This window comes from Schistocerca cancellata, chromosome 2, assembly GCF_023864275.1.
Source record: "Schistocerca cancellata isolate TAMUIC-IGC-003103 chromosome 2, iqSchCanc2.1, whole genome shotgun sequence".
Classification (NCBI taxonomy): Eukaryota; Metazoa; Arthropoda; class Insecta; order Orthoptera; family Acrididae; genus Schistocerca; species Schistocerca cancellata.
Genome location: NC_064627.1, coordinates 580,797,383 through 580,819,333, shown reverse-complemented (window position 1 = coordinate 580,819,333; position 21,951 = coordinate 580,797,383). Strand labels below are relative to the sequence as shown.

The window sequence follows — 21,951 nt, the reverse complement described above, 5'->3', positions numbered from 1 at the left end:
CTCCACCATGACTTTGAGATAAGTGTCTGGTTCTAAACTGACATTAACGAGTTTCGATAAAATGACTCTCACAGAAAACTGGACATCACATGGAGATGATTGAAATAAAAGACAGTCACGGTATAAGGAAACTGTAAGAGTTTACTGGCATTGTGGGGCGTTTCCAAACTGTTGTCAGAAGATGACTGATGACCTCTACATTTAAACTCATCTTTCACGGTGATAGGGTAACACTTGGATCAGTGTTCTGTTTCGACTGATTCCTAACATTGTGGTCATGTATGCAATGACTGTTTCAGTGCTAGCCATCCCTGGAAGCTGTTGCCCCTCCACCAAAACTCTTTCCCCATCTCAGACAAGTGATTTCAGTCAATCATTATGTGGCAATCACAATCGTACCAGTGAGCGGATGGGATGGAAGAGACACTGTCGATGTACTGTAATAAGCATCACAGTTGATAGTGTAATCGATTTTAGCAGTTTTACCAGTTTTTCAGCCCTGACCACTGATACAGCAGCATGCTTCCCAGTTTCTGTGTCATCACTAAACCGCCCTTCCACTACTTAGTAAGTACCATATACTAGATTGCGAATGTAGACAGATGACTGTGCAGTATGTCCATTCATTTCTCGAACACACACACACACACAAATATATATATACCGATCTACAAATTTCTAGCACCTCGGTCATAGGACGTAATTTACGTTTACGATTGCCCATCTTTCCCTATGCAGATAAGAGTCACAGAGCATTCTCCCATAGTTAGGAAATCGTCGGTTTAATTTGCAGTTAATAGTCATGGGTGACTGGAATTCGATAGTAGGAAAAGGGAGAGAAGGAAACGTAGTAGGTGAATATGGATTGGGGGTAAGAAATAAAGAGGAAACCGCCTGGTGGAATTTTGCACAGAGCACAACTTAATTATAGCTAATACTTGGTACAAGAATCATAAAACAAAGTTGTATACATGGAAGAAGCCTGGGGATACTAGAAGGTTTCAGATAGATTATATAATGGTAAGACAGAGATTTAGGAACCAGGTTTTAAATTGTAAGACATTTCTGGGGGCAGATGTGGACCCTGACCACAATCTATTGGTTATGAACTGTAGATTAAAACTGAAGAAACTGCAAAAAAAGAGGGAAATTAAGGAGATGGGACCTGGATAAACTGACTAAACCAGAGGCTGTACAGAGTTTCAGTGAGAGCATAAGGGAACAATTGACAGGAATGAGGGAAAGAAATACAGTAGAAGAAGAATGGGTAGCTTTGACGGATGAAGTAGTGAAGGCAGCAGAGGATCAAGTAGCTAAAAAGATGAGGGTTAGTAGAAATCCTTGGGTAACAGAAGAAATATTGAATTTAATTGATGAAAGGAGAAAATATAAAAATGCAGTAAATGAAGCAGGCAAAAAGGAATACAAACGTCTCAAAAATGAGATCGACTGGAAGTGCAAAATGGCTAAGCAGGGATGGCTAGAGGACAAATGTAAGGATGTAGAGGCTTATCTCACTAGGGGTAAGATAGATACTGCCTACAGGAAAATTGAAGAGACCTTTGGAGAAAAGAGAACCACTTGTATGAATATCAACAGCTCAGATGAAACCCAGTTCTAAACAAAGAAGGGAAAGCAGGAAGGTGGAAGGAGTATATAGAGGGTCTATACAAGGGCGAGGTACTTGAGGACAATATTATGGAAATGGAAGAGGATGTAGATGAAGATGAAATGGGAGATAGGATACTGTGTGAAGAGTTTGACAGAGCACTGAAAGACCAAAGTCGAAACAAGGCCCCTGGAGTAGACAACATTCCATTAGAACTACTGACAGCCTTGGGAGAGCCAGTCCTGACAAAACTCTACCATCTGGTGAGCAAGATGTATGAGACAGGCGAAATACCCTCAGACTTCAAGAAGAATATAATAATTCCAATCCCCAAGAAAGCAGGTGTTGACAGATGTGAAAATTACCGAACCATCAGTTTATTAAGTCATGACTGCAAAATAATAATACAAATTCTTTACAGACGAATGGAAAAACTAGTAGAAGCCGACCTCAGGGAAGATCAGTTTGGATTCCGTAGAAATATTGGAACACGTGAGGCAATACTGACCTTACGACTTACCTTAGAAGAAAGATTAAGGAAAGGCAAATGTACGTTTCTAGCATTTGTAGACTTAGAGAAAGCGTTTGACAATGTTGACTGGAATACTCTCTTTCAAATTCTGAAGGTGTCAGGGGTAAAATACAGGTGGCGAAAGGCTATTTACAATTTGTACAGAAACCAGATGGCAGTTACAAGAGTTGAGGGGTATGAAAGGGAAGCAGTTGTTGGGAAGGGAGTGAGACAGGGTTGTAGCCTATCCCCGATGTTATTCAATCTGTATATTGAGCAAGCAGTAAACGAAACAAAAGAAAAATTTGAAGTAGGTATTAAAATCCATGGAGAAGAAATAAAAACTTTGAGGTTTGCCGATGGCATTGTAATTCTGTCAGAGACAGCAAAGGACTTGGAAGAGCAGTTGAGTGGAATGGACAGTGTCTTGAAAGGAAGATATAAGATTAACATCAACAAAAGCAAAATTAGGATAATGGAATGTAGTCAAATTAAGTCAGGTGATGCTGAGGGAATTGGATTAGGGAATGAGACACTTAAAGTAGTAAAGGAGTTTTGCTATTTGGGGAGCAAAATAACTGATGATGGTCGAAGTAGAGAGAATATAAAATGTAGACTGGCAATGACAAGGAAAGTGTTACTGAAGAAGAAAAATTTGTTAACATTGAGTGTAGATTTAAGGGTCAGGAAGTCGTTTCTGAAAGTATTTGTAAGGAGTATAGCCACGTATGGAAGTGAAACATGGATGATAAATAGTTTGGACAAGAAGAGAATAGAAGCTTTCGAAATGTGGTGCTACAGAAGAATGCTGAAGATTAGATCACATAACTAATGAGAAGGTATTGAATAGAATTGGGGAAAAGAGGAGTTTGTGGCAAAGCTTGACTAGAAGAAGGGATCGATTGATAGGACACATTCCGAGCTAAAGTCAATATATCGTCTTGCTACCAATTTGATACTGTCCTCAAAAATATTCAACTTGCTAACAAAGGTTTCAAAAGCAATCAGTGATGAGATTAAGACGACTTTCTTGGACAGATACATTTAGAATGTTCTTGTCAATAACAGGCTCGTAGATCATTCTTTTACAAACTGATCGCTAAAGAAAAGTATGTGTCCAGCAATTTTGTGCGATCAGAGTTTTCACTATCAAATACATGGTGTCTCAAAATAATGTATACACTTTTTGAAATTGAATATCTCTTTAATTAAAGGACATTGAAATGCAGTTTTGTGGTTAATTATTCAGAAGGCAATGAAAAACATAACAACACTTTCTTTTGTTCCAGGATTGTAAACATGATGTTATTGTTGGCTCAGCAGAAATGTGTGCTAAAGTGTTGCTGGAAAACAGAGAATGTGAGTGAGGTATGATGATGCTGGAGGGCTGAATTTGGAACACCATCACCACCAAGAGTAACAATTGCAAGAATCTGAGATACGTTTGACATCAGAGGAACACTATGAGATTTGAAGAAGGGACGTTGTGGAAGAAAGAGATGTTCAGCAGACAGCGAAAGGGTTGATGTAGTGATCCAGGCATACACACAATCCCGAATAAATCTGCAAGACAATGCTCTCATGAGACTGGGACCTGCAAATCTAGTGTTCGTAGAATGCGGTGGGCTCAGAAATTGAAGCCTTGCACTCCAAGACTTGTCCATGCTCTTAATGAGGATGATCCCAATAAATGAAGTGAATTTTGTGAGTGGTTCGTTAACAGATGCGATGAAAAGCAAAATTTCCACGATCTAATTGTTTGGTCAGATGAAATGACCTTTAAACTTAAAGGAACAATTAACAACCATAATTGCATGTACTGGACCAGTGAGAACCCATACATAACAGAGGAAAGACATGTTAATCTACCAGGAGTACGAGTCTAGTGTTGTCTGTCTTCTGGAAGGTTAATAGGGCTGTACTACTTTTAAAACACTTTCACAGGTGACTCTTACTTAGAAATGTTGCATGTGATAACTCCTGGCCTTAATGAATTTTTTGAAAATGAAGATTACTGCTTTTTACCAGTGTGGTGCACCACATCGCTTTCACATTGATGTGAGGGTATTTGTCAGTCACACATTCCCTGCAAGAATGATAGGACAAAGAGGGATTTAACTCCTTTAGACTTCTGCCTGTCAGGTGTTCTCAAGAACACGGTTTACACTGCAAGACCATAAACACTGGATGATCTTAGAGAGCAATTTGAGGAGGCCTGTGATACTATTCCATTAGGAACAATACAGGTGGCATTTCACTCTTTTCTAAGTCATTGTCGATGGTGTATTGCTGCTCAAGGAGACCATTTTGAATATTTACCACTTTTAGTTGGACCTTAAGGTATACCTCAAAATTGTACTGTATTACTGTCTCCTTTAATTAAAGAGATGTTCAGTTTCAGAAAGTGTATACATTATTTTGATACACCCTCTATTTTCACAGCTGTTTGACTTCATCTAGAACACTTTGTAACTAAGCTAAGTACAGCAGATTGTTAATGGAGCAGTTCCGATGTGTAACAATTTTCTCTAGTTTTACATACATATAAATGCAATTTCAGTTCATCCTATTGTTGTACAATACCAAACTGCTGGATGTACAGAAAGCCATTAAGTCACACATAACTCAAGTATTTTCAGTGGTGCTTTGACGCAATTTATTGTGTCAAATATTTTTCTGAATTCACCTTGATGACTTGGAGAAGCCAGTTGTAGATTTATCTTATTATATATTCTGTGTTTCGGGGTATATTGTTTTCTGAAGCATGACTCAGAGCCAGTTGTAAAGAAAAAAGTACGCAACGCACAAGTATGAGATTTGGCAGGCCATAATCAGTTTTTTTAAAATTTTGTCATTGTTCACTCCTGTTAAAACTGGTACTTATTCCAAACAAATTTTCAGTTTCCTGAATGTGGTCTTTTAAAGTTACTACGACTGCATCGGCCAGACCTTTCCCAGCTTCTTTTTCGACGGTAGTGGATGATAAAAATGTCTACACAATTTTTTCTGATTTACTGTAATATGTGATTGTAAATCCTAGCTGTTTTAAAACACCTATGTCGGTGGATTCGTCTACCAGTAGACTAAATTTTTCGTTGCCAATATCTGCTCGCAGTACTTCCCTGAAATGTGGTTCCAACACTCCACTTACTATGTTTGAACACTTGGTTTGATATAATTGTATATTTGTGGTGGTTTAGAGTCAGAAAATATATTTTTGCATGATTTTCACAGTTGTTCCACAATCAAAACAGAACAATGTTCAGCAATGAACAATGCAAGTGATGCCTCTGCTTCACTAGAAGATCTAATATAGACAATTTTTTGCACTGGCAAGATCTTCTGTGCTGATTTCATTTCAAGTCTCATTTTATATTTCTCAGTTTCAGGGCGTTTTTTACCGCTCAGTTTGGCATAAAATTCAGTTTGTGTGGAGCTACACAATATCTTTAATACTATTTCCAGTCTCTGGTGCCAGCTATTCTTTAAATTCAGGTACTTTCTCCCATCATTTTTTTGTATTTTTGAATGTAGTATTTTTTTCTCCACTGGTAATTGCATTACATCACACTATATTTGCTCATCACACATGATGCAACACAAAGAAATGAATATGTGCAAAGATACACTTGAGCCTAGCCTTAGCATCAACAATGCCCCCAGGCTACCCAAACATTACCCAAACGACACGAAACAACTACCGATTCGAAGGTACCAGAACAGTTCTGAACTGGCACGAGGCAAATACCGATTTCAGAGTGCTTTGTTCTAGCTTTTTGAAGTGTCAGACAGTTGTTCTTTTCGAGTTTAGTTAGTGTTTTCCAGTAGAACTAAGAGTTAGGGCACATTATTCTCAAGAGAAGTTGCATGCAGTAAGTAGTTGAACAGATAGTTTAAAAAGTCACTCAATAAATTTAATCGCTAAACAGTTTTAAAATTTCGTTTTTGATGTCAAAATATCACTTAATCTAGTGACAAAGTTACTTAATTGGCAACGCTGCTTGACGCACTTTATACATACAAATGCCCACTTGAGGGTTAATGTTACTTTTGACTACTACAAATACATCTAGTTTTTCTTCATCCATGGTTTTCACTAGTTAATATTTTTTAGTTTAAGACATCTTCTGGCATTCGATTGTAATATGTTTTATGATTCATTGTCTTTTCTGGTTGTCTTTTTTGAAATGTATATTGCCTCACGACCATGCAAGAATGCCACACGTGTGGCCTCGATAATGCTAAATGAGTCTGAGCGGCCATTGGCAGCCAGATAATATCTTAAGATCTCCTGGCTTTGTTACAATCATGGGTTCTCGCACCAGCCATTCTCAGGGCTGAATGACAAAAAATCTCGTAGGCATTGTCCAGATCTCGCAATTAAATGTTGCAGGTCTTAGCAGAGTTTACATATCAAAGCTCATACTAGACCACAATTTAGACGTGGCTTTTATCCAGGAAACCCACACACTAAACAAAAGCCACTAATTTCAAAGATGCAAAATACATGGATGTGAGCTGCTGGGAACCATCTACCATCGTTCATATGGAGTCACAACACCTCTAGAGACGTCAGTAACGATAAACTAATCCCCAGAATAAACTCAAATGTCCAACAAAGATAGCTGACGTCATCATTGTCAAAGTATATAAGCCACCTCAAATATCTGGACCTGACAATGTGCTAGAAATGAACACACACCCTGCAATATATGCGAGCAATTTTAATAGTCACCACACTGCCTGGGTATATCGAACTGCAGACGAAAATGGCCAACACCTTATAAACTAAGCTGATTCCAATAATCTTAATTACATTTTTGTGCCAAGGAATGTAATTCGTTCAGATCGTGTGAGTGGAAGCTGGAATCGAATCCAGACCTGTGCTTTGCCTCAGAGGTTTCTCAAAACTGACTGAGTCCAGGTTCAAGGATAGTTCTGGACGATTTTACTCACGCCAACACCATCTCGTTAGCATGGAAATTGGAATGCAAATCTGGACCATCCATTATACACTCAAGGATAAGGTGAAATTTTGAGAAAGTTCAGTGGGATACATTGGCTGCACAGTTAGACACAATCGTCTGATGGATCCTCCAAAAGATACGAACTATGACAGATATGTCAAGGCTGTTACAACAATAGCTAAAAGGCATATACCCCATGGTTTCCAAAGGGAATGTGTGTCAGGTTGTAATGATGATACAGAGATACTTTAACAACAGTTTTAGAACACTGGAGACTCTGAAATACCTGACATGGTCGTCAAGCATCCAGATGTACAACATCACAAAAAATGGGAACAAACAATCAGTAAATGGAACTTCAAAAAATCAAGTAAGAATGCTTGGAGCCTCCTTAGGAAGCTGTGTAGACCACCTGTACAGCAACCTCAAGAAATATTGATGGACCAAGTTGTAATGTGAGTTGCAATGCTCTCTAAGGTTCCAAGTAATGAGCAATGTAACAAAAATATTAGAAACAACTGAAAGTATGCCTCCAAGCGACAACAGCTCATTCTATGTGCTCTAGGGTATTTTCTGTCTTGTAAATAAATCTCTAGGAAACACTAACCCCGACTAAGTTCCCGGATTTGATCGAATCCGCCCCAGATTCCTCCAAAACTCAAGAAAACATACAAAACAAGCCTACGCAAATCTTTTCTGGCATCCTGGTAACAGGATCTATCCCTGAGAGCTCAATAAATTGAAACTCGTCTCAGTACTGAAGCTGAAAATAACAAAGAACCAACCTGAAAGCTACCAGCCTATAGCCCTACTAAGTTCATGTTTCAAACTCCTAGAAAGAATGATTCTAGAGCGAATAAGCCATTAACACTAGAACACATTTCCAATGAACTGTCTGGATTCAGATCCCCATCGCAATTGTGCCAGCCAGATACTCAGCATAATAACATACATTGAGGCTAGGTTTCAGAAACAGTCGAAAACTACAGTGGCATATGACATGGTTGTGACATGCCTTTTCAATTAATACAGGAAACAGTAAGAGTAAAATGAGACATGTAAATAATGATGGGCATGATCCCAAAGCTCAGTACTCACCACATTGTGTGTGTGTGTGTGTGGTATACTAAATATGACATCTACAGTATTTATACAAGATGACAGCCTTGTCCTTGCCACGTGCGGTGAGTTGATATAGGGAGGCACCAATATCGTATTGGAAGACCCTACAGCGCTGGGGAGATACTTTTCTGGCTGGAGACTAATTCTAAACAAGAAATGTCGTGCATACACCTCAATAATAAACAAGCACATCTAGAGTTCCAAGTATACTACAGTAACTACTTAATTTGCTATAAGCCTTTCCGAAAATATTTAGGTATAAGAATGGACTGAACATTATCGTTTAAAAAAGATCTAGAAAACACACTAACAAAACTCAACACCAGGAACAGTGAAGTCCATAAACTGTGTGGTGACACTTGAGGTACAAACACAACCACCCTCAGAACACCAGCTATTAGTCTTATGCAATTGATTGACAAATACTGCACTTCAGTCAAGTTAAACAGCGAGCATGTGAAGAAGATTGACACAAACTGAATGAGACCATGATAATATTAATGGGTGTCTTGAAAGCACTCACCTACCTTGGCTACCTGTTTTTAGTCATATTGCTCCTCCTCATATCCGCAAACAGGAAAAATGAGATAAGAAATAGAACAAAACTTTAGCCAATCCCCACCTTCCACTGCACAGTGACAAGGTGGATGATGCTCTGCAGAGGCATAAGTCTAGATCTCCCCCACTACGATTAACAGAACTTTTGAGGGACCATTTCAAAAGTTAATGATATGTGAAGAGAACACTGGAAGCCTTGAAACCTACTCAGACTCCATTATCGACACCTTTACTACGGCCAGGAATGGAACTGCCTCGCCACACATGGAAAACAATCAACAGAACCATAGCTTCACATGGCATCTATCGTAATTTATTTTATAAATGGGAAACAACAGAATTACCGACTTGCAAGTGTGGAGCACCTTGTCAGACTGCTCACCACATTGTCAGCAAATGCACTCTTACAGCACATCCAAGAGAAGAATGTGATTTCTTCGAAACATCAGACTAAAGAGTCTGATTGAATTAATAGTCCCAACTTCAACATTTCAGTTTATATGTACACTGTTTGTATGATTTTTACTTTATCTTTGTGACTACACAGGAAAATCATATCAGTTTTTTCTACATAATATTTTATACATTATGCCAAATCTATGTAAGCCATACCAGTAATTAAATAATATACCACCCTCTTCTGCTGATCTGAATGGAGGACTGTTTTAACACAGGATACATTTGTACTGAGATGTAGGCTATTTTATGTTCTGCAGGGTGCACCTGCTAGCAACTGACTGTTTGAAATGTTGTTTCATTTCTCAGCAATTTACCTTGCAAAACTGAACAAGAACATCTTTTATGAAGTTCTCTTTTTGCCATTAATAAACTTTATTGTTACACGTTTTTTTTTATTCTGGTACTGTATTCTGGTTTTTGTATCCCATATCCTCACTTTCACCATTCGGTACAGGACTAAGAGAATTTACAACGTGTCAATTTTACTACTAGTGTGATCACTCCACCATCTAACTGTGATGTCGCCTCAGGGCTAACGGGCATGGGTGAGTCCTGTCATAGTAAGAAAAATGCTTCTATCACTGTCACGTCACGCCACAAAGTGAACTGCACCCACAAAATGTGGCAATCACTAAACTTTTTTTCAAAATCCAAGCGTAATTTATTCATGTGCATTTTGAAGAGATGGTCATTATTTGCTAACTAATGAGCTGTATCATAAAAAAGAATAGTGGGTACATCCCCTTTCGAGTGACAGGCTAATTTGTGGAAAGTTTTGCACAATGTTTCATAAACTTCAACAACATCCAGAGAAACGTTTTCATTATTTTCAAATGAGTGTTGAAATTTTTGATGGCTTACTTCTCATTTTACCTGCATTAACACAGGAAAATACGGACATGAGATGAACACAAGATGAACACAAGAGCTTGAAAACATTATTCTTCCAGTCCTTTAATTTTCATAGTTACGTCCGAATAATCCAACTTTTTGTCGACAAGCGCCGGTCTTTTTTCCACTTCTATAAGAAAATCATTATCAGTATTATATTCGTGCACAGTCAAGTTGTGCGAACTGCGAATACGTTGATGCCACGTTTGAGTGCCGCTCATTGCGTTTACATGTGACATATCTTCCAGAAGGCGAAAACAGAATTTCGGAAACAGTTGTTCGCTGTCGCGTTTACATGTGAAGGTCTGAAGCGGATTTGCTAGCCCAGTTAAATATGGTGCCTGGAAAACAACTGTTACAGTTTGTGATTTAGTCAGCACAATCGCTATTTATCTTCAATTAGACGAGGTAGAAACAGCTTCAGTCTAATATTACTATTCATCCTTCACTGCACAAAGTGCTACTCCTTCCATATTAGCCGAAAATTTTTAAAACCTAGACGAAACCTGATAGCCCAGGCACCTTTCAAAACCGGTTGCGTTTACATGGGAGCGAAAATCGATTGCGGAATTGGAAAACAGGCAACCAGAAGCAGATTTCCAGAATCGATTTTGAAGTGTTTACATGACCATCCAGAAGCGGTATTGGGAAGTCGGTTAACGAAATCCGGTTTTGGGAGCCCCATGTAAACGGGGTGATTGTGTCCATAGCTGGAAAGTAAATGAGGAGAGGAGAATGGCTATCAAAACCTAGCGGCGTCGTGACAGTTTGTCACAGAATTGTTCGCGGATCTGTTATCAACAGACTGGACAAGAGTGACGAAAGAGTCACAGTGACAAAAATCAGCCGTAGGCGCTAGCCCATACCACTACCACCTACAATAATGTAGGTGGTCTTGCCCATACCAACTCCGTTGACATCTAATGTGAATTGGCCTTATATCTGTGGTTTAGTTATCTTTGGCATAAAGTGCGCCATTTCCAAAACTTGGAAACCTGTTGTGTGTTGTTTATAGAAGTTTCAGAGTTTGACACTGTAAGTCCATTTCGTTTGTATCTTTAATATCTGACAAAAGTGATTGATTTGTTAGGATAATTATGTTACTTTTCTTCGTCATAATGTTTTTGGCCGTTTGTGTCGGTCTTAATCTCGTTTGCAAATGTGAACTTACGTTTAAGCCCTGTGTGAATTGTCATTCAAAACATAGAGGCCATAACATTTGTTGCTGCATCATTCCGAAGTGTAAGTGAAACTGCTTGTACAAGTCTTTGTTGTAAACCTCACGCATTTTCCATACTTACGTTGGTAGGTCTTACGATTAGTGCCCAGTTTCTGTCGTGGCATTTTTGCTAGTGCTGGTGTTGAATACTGTCGACACATTTGGATACATAGGGCCGTTGTATCGTTGTATTAAATTACTTCATAGGGTTTAACAATGTTCAAAACTGTGTGCAAATAACATGCTCCTCAGTCGACACGATTAATCGAAGGTACTCCGAAACACGCATACGAAAAACATTCCAAATTAAGTTTTTTAGGTTGCGACCAGGAGGGACATTCTCTCTCTCACTTTGGATAACATAAAAATGCCCTCATACTGATATTTTGTTGGGAAATACATTAGGTGAATAATTGGAGGATATATCTTTGATCAAATGTCACAATTTCACTTTTTATTGGACCCGTGAAGAAAGCTTTTCAAGTCCGTCTTCATTTTGCTAACAACGTTCAAGCATGACACTAAAAGATTGGAATAAATATGGTGTGTTGAACACTTCAAAGATCTGGACTTGGAAGTGTGGAATATTGGTTAAAACATATAAATTACACACTTGCAGTTATCTTCATTGAAACTTCCCTGTAAAATGATTGCACAGTATTCAGTACGAAGATATGCTTGAAAGTCTCATGAGCCAACAGTTGAGATTCTTTAGTTAATAATTAGGCTAATTATTTTCTGTATATTATAAAAGAAGCGTTCATATTTGTCATTGTCTCTGGCAATGATATCACCACTCACTGCAGTGAGACCGACTACTGAATTTAAACATTCAAGCAATGAAGTAAAATGGAAATGCCGTATGTCTAGGGCCTCCTGTCGGGTAGACCATGACCCTGGTGCAAGTCTTTCGAGTTGACACCACTTCGGCGACTTGTGTGTCGATGGGGATGAAATGAGGATGATAAGGACAACACAACACCCAGTCCCTGAGTGGAGAAAATCTCCGACTCAGCTGGGAATTGAACATGGGCCGTTAGGCATGACATTCCATTGCGCTGACCACTCAGCTACCAGGGGTGGACAGCAATGAAGTGAAGTGAACCTGGGAGGATGGACCTCAGATCGTACCTTTGTGTTCAAGCGAAATAGAATGTGTACTAGATCTGTGAGTGTGAATATATGTTGTGCAGTTGAATGGAATAAGGAACCAAATGATAAGATGACCTGGTTACTCTGCTAAAATATGTTAACATACCTTGTCATATGGTTGTATCGGAGCTGCCAGTATCAACAAGCTGCATAGGCTAACTATGAAAGAAGAAGAAACATGACTATATACTAATTCATGCAAGATCATTGTATCCCAGGATATGATTATCTTACAGAACTACAGTCTAAGTGAGAAGCTAAGGCAGTTACTGAAATCCAAAGCTGAGTTGAGAGGAGCAATAACTGTTTAGGAAGACGAAAGGCAGGAGGGGGGGGGGGGGGGAGAGCTAGCGAGTGAGCTCCCCCCAGTGCCAAAACATTATACCCAATTTTAATGGATTATAAAATTGTCATTACAATAATAATAATCATGAAAAGTTTTGAAACCAGGCAGTGTCTGTCTGGAACATACGTCTCACCATCTAATCCTGTTTTCCCACCATTTTTCTTTGTATACTCTGGTTTAGTCCTCACCTTTTTCTTTTTTAATCACTCTCCTCCACACCTTCTAGCCATTGTGAGACTTTATTTATAAAATCTACCATAGCATTTCAGCTATTTATAAAAATGTCCTCTACTGACATGAAACCCCTCATTGGTGAAACATAAATGACAGTTGGACCAGAAGCATCTTGACCTTTAGTGAAGAAAGAGGAATGTTAAAAGAAAAAAGTGTTTCTTCTTTGCTGATTGTAAGAAACTACTAAAAGCTGTGCTACCACATGCTAGTTTTAGCACTCAATATGACCTTGTAATTCATAAGGCGAGCTCTTGAACAACAGTCATCCATCACCTTCCTCCAATGGGAGAAATAATATAAATAAGCACAGTAAGAAGGAATGTTGGGAGCGTGCATCTCCTTGTCAACATATGCCTCTACATAACAGTTGTGGGCCAAATTTCATAGTTCACTTTGCCGCCGAAGATCAAAAACTGTCCTGGGCTCCTCACTCAAGGTGGTGTCTCTATCAGTGAATTGATTCGTGTCAAACACCTTGGAACCCGTTTTATGATTGCATACATATACTTTGCATATTAGTTATGTTTCAAATGCATAAAACTCGCTCTCCGCCCTCACTCTCCACCCCCGGTTGCGCTGAGTTGTATAATGAGCCTGACTTAACTGCTTCATGCTCTTGACTTGTCACATGATTGTCACAATCCCTGATTAAATTCATAATCAGTTAATTCAACATCTGAATGTTAATCAAAGACTCCATCCACCGAGCGTCTTCAACAGTATTTAGCTAGAAATATTTCCCTTCACACTGGCAAGATAGTGTCATTGTTTCTATCCTTAAATCAGGCAAAACGCAAAAATCTGTTGGCAGCTGCCGACCGATTAGCAACATCATGTTCTGCAAACTGTTTGGAAGGATGATACCCCAATGATTATGCCGGCTTCTTGAATCACAGGACCTTTGTGCTCCTACAGTGTGCTTTCTGAGACAGACAATCCACAACTGACCATCTGGTTAAAGGCAGGAATCAGATAGGCATTTTTCCAAATGCGAACACCTCATTGCATTGTTTTTTGATTTTCATAAGGCATAAAACACCACTTGGTGCCATCACATTTTACTTTCCATCCATGACTGGGTCTTTCAAGGCTCCCTAGCAATTTCTTTGTCAGTTTTTATCCCATTGGTTGTTTTGGATTCAAGCTGGTGCAGAACTAAGATCCTTGTGGGGTCCAATAGAATGGCACCTTGCTTTGTTTCATACTGGATCTAGGGCTAGTGACCTGTTGGACCACTCGTCGCATCTGCACTGTATGTCAACAACATTTGTGCTTGGTATAACTCCATCCATACTGCTGCTTGGATACTTTCCAATGACTTATATTATCTTCCACAAAACTGATAGTCATGTATTTCTGTTGTACCACTGTCCATCCTGACCCAGAACTTTACTTGGATATGCAGCACTTGAACATAGTTGCACAGACCTCTTTCCCCCCCCCCCCCCCCCCCCCCCATAGTAGTGGAGAAAGACTGGCTACTGGCATCTTCGGGACTGGTTTCACAGGTAGTCTCCTTGCAGAAGGAGGAAACGAGGATCGTCCCTTCAGTTCTGTGATACCAACTTTTGTTCACTTACACAGTCGACATCCAACAATTGCCTAATCATCCAGTTTTGCAGATTTTTTGCTTACAAGGGGCAATAGCCCACTGACACCCATCTGTTGGTGGTATTACAAGTTGCTCTGCACCTGAAGGCCATTTGCCTGGACCTTCACCTTAAAACATGTTCCCCATATATTCCCACCCTCTGTCCTCTTTGTCAGTATCCATACTGTGAATTAGAATCGATCCATTTCAGGGACTTAGAAGTTTGTCGTTCGCATCATCTTTCGGCGTTTCTTCTTCTCTGTTCCTCAGGAGTACCAGGATGATTTACATTTACACTGAAATCTCTAAAACTGTGGATAGGATGGTATGTGCTTTTATATCTCCCACTGGTGAGGAACATTTGTTTGTGGAAACTAAGTACTATTATTACGGCAGAGCTGGTAGCCATTGAATGAGTGGCACCTTTTATTGAACAGACCTTGCTTGAGATGTTTCAATTTTTAGTGACTCATTGACCAGTTTCCAGGCTACTGATCCATGTTACTCTTGCCACCCTGTGACGTCTGCCATTCACAACATTTTCTCTGATCCTAGTTGTATTTCCTGCTCAGTTGTCTTTCTCAGAGTTTAAAGTCGTGCGTATCCCAGGGATTGTATGGCTGACCATTTGGCTAGAGAGGCAATTAGTTGCCCTGCATTCACTTTGATGATCTCACATGTAGATTTGTGGGTGCAAGTAAGACTTGTCCTTACTTGGAGATGGACGACACCTAGTGCTGTCCCCTCTAATAAACTTTACACTATGAAGGAGACTGCAGCTGCATGGAGCTCCTACCTTCCATTACTCCCAGAAGTAATCCACAGTCCTAAATGGCCTCCACATTGGTCATACCAATTAACCCATAGTTTTATTTTATGTGATGAGCACATCCACATGGCAGAGTCTTACAGACAGAAGCTTGTGTCTTGGTGGAATGTCGTTTGGGCTCCCAAAAGTTAAATTCGTATTGGATTCTTTGCAATATTTGCAGATGACCCATGGACAGTAGGTCTGGTTTTCTGTTTTCTCCATGAAAGTGGTTTTTATTCCCAGTTGTAACATTTTAAATTAGTTTTGGTGTGGGGGCAAGGTGGAATGCGTTGGGCGTCTCCCGCTGCATGTTGGGTCTGGGAAACCCTGGATCCAACCCTTTTCCAGCTTCCTTGGATATCCCTTTACTTTGTTTTAATTGTATTTAGTGCTGTTAGCTACCTGCTGTAATGAACTGGGAGTGGGACAGATGTGGAAGGGACAGCACCCGTTACATGCAGAGCTCTTGGGACATTCACTTGGGGCCACTTAACTTCTGACCTGATTATTTCTCAATTGTCCTATTTTATTATTGTCAGTCCAACTGATATCCATTACATTTTTAGACTTCTTGCTTTTACTGTTATGAATTTCCCTGTTAGGAGCATTCTTTACTCTGTAACTGTCTTCGCCCTTAATCAGATTGGTGGGGGTTTTGGATGTGGCTCATGTTCCTTTCAGCACATATAAACCCTGGGAAACCCTTTGTCTGCTTTGACCTATATGCTGACCCAATCCATATAATTTACTTCTCTTTAAATTAATTCTCACCTCTGGCATCAATATTGCTGACATACCTTGATTTTTACCACTCCTACATATTTTCATAATTCGAACAAGTTTTTGGCTGACATCACTAACTTCAGATGAATTCCCTCTTGACCATGGGATGGATGACCTCACTGTTTAATCCTACCCACCCAACCAGCCAACCCACCTCTGGTTTTGAAGTTATGCATGCTGGTATCATTCCTACTCAACGTGTGGTGCAAGCAAAGGCCAAAAGTGACTCATCTTCTCACACTCTAGTCGCTGGTCATGGGTACAATGACGGCTATTATCTGTTGTTACTGTAAGAGTTATTTTTACCTCCTCTTCGAGCACTTCCTATCATTTCACACAACAATATGTATTACCTTACAGGGCACTTACTTCCCTGAAATATATACCCCCAGCCCAAGTAATTTTTGTGTCTATTGCAAAAATAGAGTAGGTTAAAAAAGAGTATAATCAGGCTGGGTCTGCACATTGGTACCTGCAGATATTTTACAGATGAAGTACCACTCAATACAGCATTTGAGGCTGTGGCGTGTTTCAGTGCCCACAGTCCCTTGTGGGGCAGAGCTACAACATGTAACTGAGACTGTCAAATAGGACAAATGATTGCAGATCTCGGTCTGTGTTTATTGAACAGTGGCACTGAAACAGGGAAAGTACTCACCATTAATCTTGTGATCTCTAGCTCTAACCTCTTTTCCTCAGTGCATTGCCATGGGTGGTACATGACAGCCTCTGTGAGTGCAGTCATTTCAGAATTGTCATTCCCTCCTAAACAGTTGCCTGACCAAGTGCCCACCATGATGGGCTGTCATATTTTCCATCCACACCCAGAACCCCACTCCAGTAACCAGTTTCTCAATTCGGTGAAGTCTTATCACTTTCTGGGACTGGTCTTCAATGCCTGGTTGACATGGCTTCTCCATCCTTGCCAACTTAAGTGATGTGCTGCTCACATCTTAATACTCTTTGTTGCTTCAGTAACTCAGACTGGGGCCACTTTACAAAGCTCTGATCCCATCCACATTGCTTGCGCTGAACTCGATACACCATTGTGGGGTCCGACTTCAGACAGGAACCTTTCGGACCAGCCCTATGAACAGCCTACTTGTGGAGGCTGGAGTTTCTCCGCTACAGATAAGGTGTGAACAATTGCTGCTAAGCTGTGTAATACCCATTCACTGCTCCCCTATTCATCCGTACTACTGTCTTCTTTCCTGCTAGGGAGATCCGCCATCCACAACAATGTTCCAGGACTGGAGCCGTAATTGCAGTTCGCGTATGGTGTCTCTTAACTCCCAACTTCCTCCACTGTTGCCTCTTGTCAGGGAGCAATTGTATAAGCCTCTGTGATGTGTACCATGCCCTCGGATTTGTCTCTACCTATCTTTAGACCAAAAGACTCTGTTGACCTCATGATTTTTTGCTGGCTGTGCCTGGCCATCCTTGATGCATTTCCAGGGTCGAAAATGGTGTACACTGAAAGCTCCCTGGTTGACAAAAACTCATTTTGCCTACTCACGTGGAAGGTACAGAGGACCATGCTCCCTGCCGAATGGGTGCAGAGCATTTACTGCAGAAATGATGGCCATTACCCGAACCCTCAGTCATGTTTGTTCTTGCACCAGTGAAGCTTTCTTAACCGGCAGTGACTCCCTGAATAGTTTTCGAGCTATGAACAGTGCTATCCATGACACCCATTGGTTCTGACTATCCAGGATATTCTTTCTGACCTCTATCATGCTGGACAGTTGGTTGCCTTTGTGTGGATCCATCACATCATGTTGGGGTATCAGGGAACAAACATGAATATGCTGACTGGCTGGCCAAGATGGCTATCAGGATGGATATATGGATACCAGAAATGGACCATTGGTTGCTCCTTCACCATCAATTGTTGGAGGCTTGGAACACATATTTGTGTGCCCTGCTTTCTGCGAAAAAACTGCGGGCAATAAAGGGGACCACGACAATGTGGCAGTCTTCCCTTTGTGTCTCTCATGGGGAATCTACCGTCCTGTTGGCTTCACAGTCGCCACACTTTGCTGACCAATGGCCACATCCTACGATGTTGTGAGGGTCCATCCTGTTGTTGCTGTGGTGCGTGCCTCTGTGTGGCTCACATCCTACAGGACTGCCCCAATTTGGACACCTTACATTGAAACCGTAAACTTGCTGACACTGCCTCTGGTGCTAGTGTGTGATGCCAAAGTGGCTGATCTGGTTTTAAGTTTCACTCGTGAAGGTAGTTTCTACTCCTCTCTGTGAGGTAAGGCACATTGGCTGTGTAGGCTGCTTGAGGGATGTCCTGTCACCTGCTCTGAACCAGGAAACCTATGACTGCCTTTGATTAGTTTTCTGGTTTGACTCCTGCCCTTCCCTCCATTTTAATTATTCTTGTTCTTTTACATCTATTGTTGGTGTGCTTTCTTGTCATCATCATTCTCTTTCCTGAGGTTTTATCAGCTTGTTCACTTTACTAGTTTTCGTGTGTTAATGGACAGTGAGGAAGCACCGGTCGGATGTCAGGAATGCGTCTCCCATTGCGTAATATGTACTGCACCCCGAACAATAAATGGATAATTTTCAGCAAAACCTGTTAGGATAATCAGCTCATCTTCTTTTAGATGAAAGTTAAGGGCTTTAACCCTCTTACTACCAGGATGTTTTGGTCTCTCTGGGTATCATTGGGGTCATATAGACCCTGAGTAACTTACACCAGATACGGTGGCAATATTTTAATGAACTAGTGTAAAACATACATTAGAGTTGTTCAGTGTAACGGTAATGATTCTATTTTCATAAATTTTACATCCAAGAAAGAAAGAAAGAAATTTAGGCTGGGGCCACTGTGCTACTCAAAAACTAGAATAAATTTTAAAGTGTTGTAAATATGAAAATGAATGAAATATTATTGGATACAATTAACTCCGAGGGAGAAACTTATATATTTTAAAAATAATAGTTTTCAGAACAAGGGAGATATATATTCCCAGTTTGCGTACAGGGTCCCAGTGGTACTAGGAGGGCTAAGATGCAAACTATTGTTTGGCGATGGAATGATGACAGAAGACTCCAAACCTTTGTTCCCATTTGGAACTTAGTAGGCCTGGTGGAGGTTTATAAAATGTATTAATTAATCCCATCTTGCTATCTCGGTAACTGGGAGAATGCTATCCTTATTTTGGCTTCTTTATGCTCTTTAATTTTTTATAAAAATAGTTATAGAGTTGAACACTTTAGAGACCACTTTTCTGCCGTTTTTAGAGTTTTCTGATTCAGGCTCAGTTCCTGTTCATTAGGGCATTTGATTTTACTTTCCCCAGACACTACTAAACAATTGTAAAACACAATAAAATGTCAGTTAATTTGAGTACCAGCAGAATATGGGACTATTTCTATGGCATCTTTGTCTAGTAATTATTTTTTTAAAGCCCTACATGCTCGTGTTTTCTATGCTATCACTATCTGCTCTTTCGCTGCTCCCCCTCACCTTATTGACTACTGCAGGGATTGGTGAGGTGCTCCTCTCCTGCACCCCCCTCCTGACTGGGCCCAGATGCCCTCAGGGGCTCAGCATTCATTTGCTGGGTATGGGTTTGGCGACCCCGGGGTTCTTAAGCTGGGGACTGGTAAGTTCTGCCAGTCCGTCACCGTAAGCTCTGGGCATGCTACAGCGACCACCGTGCGGCGCGGCAGTGGAACGTTGTGTGTCTCAGGGAACAGGGATCCTGGCTTGATTGTTCAGATCGTGAGGACAGAGTAAACCTCTATAAAAAAAACAGTCAATCTCAAGGTGTGCTGATTGCTGATGGGATGCGTGGCTGTTGAGGTGGTACAGTGACTAGCAGGCAACTTTTGGGGAACTTGTAGCACCTCAGTTGTATAAGGCTTACTCAGGCATGCGTGGCTCTGTCTGAGTGAACCTTTATTTCCCTAGCTGCTCGTGGGACTGAGATAGAACCCTTGAAATCATAATCTTCTCCTCCCAGCAGATAGGATGTACCGTCTGGGAGCATTCACACCCATTCCTCCAAAAGAGTGAGTGAGGCTAGTCCTCCTGATAATAACAATACTTGGGACTGCAGTAACAAGGCTCATGGAGTCATGAATAACAATGTGTTTCTGGTGATAAAGAGGGAGGAGGGGACATTTGAAAAAGTGTCCCCCTTTTATATCCATAAGGGTTTGGTAGACCTTGCTGGAACATTAAAATCTATAAAATGATTGTGTAATGGATCATTGTTAGTTGAAACTAACAGGTCAAAGCAGGTAGGACTTCTTAAGAAATCGCAGAGATGGGGTGAGTATGATATCATTGTTTCCCTCTCATCGTCAAAGGGACAGAGTGCAGGAAAGGCTCACGATGTTCAGGTCAAAAGCTGTCCTGAATGCTGTCAGACGTCATTCTTTCCTGTCTGACTGATGAGGACATCATAGAGTTAGATGCCTTGGATCCAGGCAGCCCCTCCACTCCCCCTTGCTCTTAAAGTGATTCACCCCCCCCCCCCCCCCTCTTGGTGCAAGGATAGGGGTGAAGTAAAACCGCACCAATGACATGGCTTCCATACTACAGGACTCTTGTAGAGGAACTGAAACTCCTAACACAGGCACGTCCCTTGTGCTTTTCTTTTTTTCCCCACTAGAAACACATTTTAAAGGTGCAGGGATATATGCGATACTGCAAGGATGACCTGTTGGGGGAAAGGGCCAAGGGAGGTGTCGCAGTGTTTGTCATTGATGCGCACTGTTCCTCTGCTCTCTCTTGGCTACTGACCTGCAGGCAGTTGCAGTTCAAATTCAAGTGTGTTGAAGGATCACTGTTTGCTCATTGTATTTGCCTCCGCAAGGTGCAGTGGACTCCGAGGCTCTCACGGATCTTATCGCACAACTCCCGTGACCATTCCTCCTCCTGGGAGACTTCAGTGCCTATCGTGTCCTGTGGGGCTCGACCAGACTTGCCCTTGGGATTGGGTTATGGAAGGCTTCATGATGTCTCACAGGCTGTGCATCCTCATCAAGGGTACTCACACACATTTCTCTACTGCTACTGGGTCATTCTCAGCCAACGACCTCTCTTTCTGTTCTCCAACCCTCGCCAACTCTGTTCAGTGGGAGGTAATTGATGACCTTCACTACAGTCACCACTTCCCAATGTGCCTTCACCTACTAAGTGGCTCACCACCTGAAGTTAAGCTACCAAAGTGGATGGTCAGCAGGGCTAACTGGTCGCATTTCAGCCAGGTCGCTGTGTTCAAACACTGCAACAGCGTCCAAGGATGGGTGAACCACGTTACACGAGTGATCCATCATGCTGCTGACCTCTCCATCCCAAAGTCCTCTGGTAATCCTAGGAGGCAATCAGTATCTTGGTGGACATATGAGTGCTATTCCGCGATCCAGTAACGGTGTGCGACTCTTTGATCTTTTAAATGCCGACCAACAGCAGACAACCTTAGGGCCTTTAGAGTTGCAAGGGCCAAGGCTTGACACATCATTAGGGAGAGTAAGAAAAGAACATGGAAAGTGTTCACGGACTCCATCAATCGTTCCACTTCTATAAAAGTATGGGAAGCCATCTGGAGGATTTCCAGTAAATGCAGCCGTTTACCGGTAGCAGCAGCACTGAAACAGTGGTGCCTCCAAACACCACCAGGAGACATTGCTCAGATACTGGCCTAGCATTTTGCGCAAACTACTGCCA

At 41.1% G+C, this 21,951-nt stretch overlaps 1 protein-coding gene across 1 annotated transcript in view; it reads left to right on the top strand.

The window, feature by feature from the left end:
* Nucleotides 1-11,015: 11,015 nt before the first annotated feature.
* The window catches only part of LOC126162188 (uncharacterized), a 319,012-nt gene continuing 308,076 nt past the window's right edge, over nt 11,016-21,951 (top strand). The window contains exon 1 of the mRNA XM_049918515.1: nt 11,016-11,152. The gene's annotated coding sequence lies outside the window, so the exon portion shown is untranslated. The remainder of the gene's footprint in view (nt 11,153-21,951) is intronic.